This window comes from Peromyscus californicus, unplaced genomic scaffold (genome assembly GCF_007827085.1).
Source record: "Peromyscus californicus insignis strain IS unplaced genomic scaffold, ASM782708v3 Scaffold_3__1_contigs__length_106647218, whole genome shotgun sequence".
Taxonomy (NCBI): Eukaryota; Metazoa; Chordata; class Mammalia; order Rodentia; family Cricetidae; genus Peromyscus; species Peromyscus californicus.
In genome coordinates this window covers 4,934,789-4,939,037 of record NW_026294551.1, presented here as the reverse complement: position 1 = coordinate 4,939,037, position 4,249 = coordinate 4,934,789, and positions in this window count along the sequence as shown.

Sequence of the window (4,249 nt, the reverse complement as noted above, 5' to 3'; positions counted from 1 at the left end):
GACACATACGATACACCAGTATTAAACAGTTCTCTCCCAGGAGCTCTGGCTGCAGTGTGAGGGGGGAATGCAGGGAGAGGGATGCAGTGTGAGGGGGGATGCAAGGGGAGGGATGCAGTGTGAGGGGGATGCAGGGAGAGGGATGCATGTGAGGGGGGAATGCAGGGAGAGGGATGCAGTGTGAGAGGGGATGCAGGGACAGGGATGCAGTGTGAGGGGGGATGCAGGGAGAGGGATGCAGTGTGAGGGGGGAATGCAGGGAGAGGGATGCATGTGAGGGGGTTATGCAGGGAGAAGGATGTAGGAACCAAAGCCCACTTGAAGGTGTCGGCTCCTGAGGATCTGAGGATCCACACAGAGGCCAGAAAGGAAGCACAACTTTGAGCCTTTGGGAGAGAGCCAGAAACTGGGTAACCTGACCCATACCTGTGAGGAAGAAAAGGGACTCAGGAAGACATATTCACCTGTATTCACAGGGCTCCTGAGGGACAGTTCCTGTGCAGTGTGCCCAGCCAGCGGGGTCAGGGCCACTCCTAAACTTTGAAATGCAGAAGCTCAGGGTAAGATGAATGGGGAATGGTAAGATCTGTTCTGAAATCCTATGGAGGTGGAGAGCTGCCTTTGTTCTTGGGTGACAGGTTGAAGCAGACATCCCATGTAGATGAACAGTCTTATTAAATAAGAAACACAGAGCCAAATGCCTAGTTAAAAGCCCAAGAGCTCAGAGCAGTAGCTAAGAGCTAAAACCCTTTCTTACCCTTCACTGCCACTGCTGTCCTTCCCCTCAGTCGGTAGAGCATGGAGACACACATGCCTTTAATCTCAATACCAACCATAGAAGACCTGGAGGTCTATATAGACAGGCAGTGACGAGGAGGTCATGTGGTTGGGTTTACAACCAATGAGAAGGCAGAACAGAAAGTCAATAAAAGGACAGACACACAGGAAGTAGGCCTCTTGCTGAGGGGAAGGACAGCAGCGGCTGTGAAGGGTAAGAAAAGGTTTTAGCTCTTAGCTATTGCTCTGACCTCTTGGGCTTTTAACTCTGCATTTGGCTCTGTGTTTCTTCTTTAATAAGACTGTTCATCTACATTCCCATGCCAGGTAAGGGCAACATGAGTTCCCCTCGGCTTGTAACATTGGCTTAGGTAGGAGGCTGTTCTAGAAGTCACCAGCCATTCTTCCCAATCATATAGAAACCCCTTGGCAGCCAGGGCATGCTACCTGAGCCTGCAGTTTAGCTGTCTCTCAGCTACTTGGGAGGCTGAAGCAGGAGGATCACGGGTCAGGGCCATCTTGGGCAACTTAGAGAGATCTTGTCTGTTTCTATCTTTCTCTGTCTCTGTCTGTCTGTCTGTCTAGAGCTCAGGGGTAGAGCACTTGCCCAGCACAAAGGGGCATGTGGCCTCCAGCATGAAACGACCCTGAAGAACAACAAAGCCCGGTGACTGACCCATGGCTTGGACATTGTCTGCACACAGGAGTCCTGAGTGCTTGTTCCGTTATTCAAAGGCCAAAGCAGCCACACGGACCACAGACTTTTGCCCTATTGGCTACCTAGGCTCATGATGGACAATTGCATTAGCCAATCAAGAGCCCAAGAGGGCAGGATGCCAGATGTAGCAGAAACAGTTCAGTGGGTCCTGATAGCAAATGGAAGTAGACTTAGGATTTCTAGAACATTCTCAAGCGTCTCCCCTTCTCTCCCACAGATAAGAGAGTCGGAACTGGAGTCAGCTGGTTTAGCACGAAGCTTGTAACTTCCGAGAGGCACTGGCCTGGCGTTGGTGTCTCAGGAGTGTGTCAAGAAGGTTTCCAGGGGCTGGAGAGATGGCTCAGAGGCTAAGAGCACTGACTGCTCCTCCAGAGGACCCGGGTTCAATTCTCAGCACCCAATGGCAGCTCACAAGTGTCCTAATCTCTCTCTCTCTTTCTCTCTCTCTCTCTCTCTCTCTCTCTCTCTCTCTCTCTCTCTCTCTCTCTCTGTCCTTTCTTCATTCTCTTACCCCCTGCCACAACTACAGCTGCGGGACAGACATACCTGCCAGGGCTGATCAGGGAGGAGGTTGGGACTTCACCTTAGGAACTCCCCCGAAAGCCTGGAAGGAGACTGGGGTCTGAGCAGCAGGGAGGGGACCTGAGCTTGTGAAATGGGTGGGTGGTCTCTGGCAGGGACAGGGCCGGGCTGGCTGGAGAGGCTGTAAGGAGGAAGGTAAAAAGGTGCCCAGAAGCAGCGAGGCTTCATCGCAGGAAGCCTCCATCCGCTTCCTCACAGCTGATTTCTGGAGGGAAGTAAGGGGCTGGCTGGGCTGCGGCCTTCAGGGAGAGACACCCAGTTCTGGCTGGCTTACCTCTACCTGCCGGTGATAATCTACTAAGGTCCCAGATGCTGGCCTGGAAGGGGTGGGGGCTTCTTACAGGGAAGAACCAGGGTGGCTGAGCGTCTGTGGGTTGTCTGGAACATTCGGCTTTCTGCCTTCCCTTCTGGTTCCTGTAAGGTCTCAAGTGAGAACAGGAGATCAGGGATACAATGTGGGCTGCCCTCTCTGTACTTGGGGTGCGGCAGGATCCAGCCGCCCCAGCCTGGCTTGCTCACAGGTGCCCACTGACCTCATCTTAGGTCGGGGAAGAAACAGCCCCAAGTGGGTGCCTGGGAGTCTGGTCTGTCTGCCAGGCTGAAGACCCCCTGCTCCTGAGGGCTGTGTGAGCTCAGGAAGGGGCAGTCTGGATCGGTGGTTCAGTTACAGTGATGGTTCCCTTATCCCACCGCTGCCCAGGGATGCAGCCCAAGGCAGGCCCTGCCCACCGGCTCTGACAGCATGGGTCACTTCAGTCACGGTCACTCTCCTGCCTCGTTCAGTTCTTCCGGTCCTGAGCAGACCGCCCTGCTGCAGATAAGCCCTTGCGGCCATTCTCTGGCTCCAGGCTCTCCTGCTCTCTTGCCTCAGCCTGACTTGGGGGTTCTGAGGTCTTTGAAGAACCTAGTGGTGTGTTTTCAAGGTAGTGGAAGAGTCTGGCTGGGATGAGCAGGGGTGTTCAGGGGCTCCCAGGACTGGCCACCCCACTCTACAGTGGGAACACAGTACTCTAGGGAGGGGGCATCCTCATGTGTCTACATTCTACCGTGGCTTCTGAGAATCGGCCTGGGCAGACAGTCCCAGGCCAGGCTTCCAGATAGAGCATAGAGTGGGCCAGTTCACAGCACAGAGCAGACCAGTTCACAGCATAGAGCAGACCAGTTCACAGCATAGAGCGGGCCAGTTCACAGCATAGAGCGGGCCAGTTCACAGCACAGAGCGGGCCAGTTCACAGCACAGAGCAGACCAGTTCACAGCACAGAGCAGACCAGTTCACAGCATAGAGCAGACCAGTTCACAGCACAGAGCAGACCAGTTCACAGCATAGAGCAGGCCAGTTCACAGCACAGAGCAGACCAGTTCACAGCACAGAGCAGACCAGTTCACAGCATAGAGCAGACCTGTTCACAGCACAGAGCAGACCAGTTCACAGCATAGAGCAGACCAGTTCACAGCATAGAGCAGACCAGTTCACAGCATAGAGCAGACCAGTTCACAGCATAGAGCGGGCCAGTTCACAGCTTGCAGCCTCTCTGGACCCGTTCACACCGTTTGGGGTGCACAGACCAGACCCAAACCTGCCAGGGCTTCAGTTTACCTTCTCCCCTTACTGACTGTTCGAAGTCAATCAGAATGGCAGGTTTGAGAAAGGACCGGGTGCATATTTACCCTTCAGAAATGAGAGAGTTTCTTGACCATGGGCAGGTGGTGTTGGGCCACGGTGGAGCCTCTAGGTGGGAGGTGACAGTGTCCCATCAGAGACATTGTGACAGAGCCTTTTAAATTTTTATTTATTTATTCTTCCCTCATATATACATCCTGACCACAGTGCCCCCTCTCCTCCCATTCCAGTGCCCCCTCCCCAAATCCACACCTCCTGTTTCTCTTCAGAAAAGGGTGGGTCTCCCATGGATATCAACAAACATGGCATATCAAGTTGCAGTAAGACTAGGTACCTCCTCTCCTCTTAAGGCTGGATGAGGCAACCCAGTATGAGGAAAAGGGTCATAAAAGCAGGCAGCAGAGTCCGAGACAGCCCCTGCTCCCACTGTAGGAGTCCCACAAGAAGACCAAGCTACACAACTGTAACATTTGTGCGGAGGGTCTGAGTCAGACCCATGCAGGCTCCTGGTCGTTGGTTCAGTCTCTGTGAGCCCCTATATGAGCCCAGG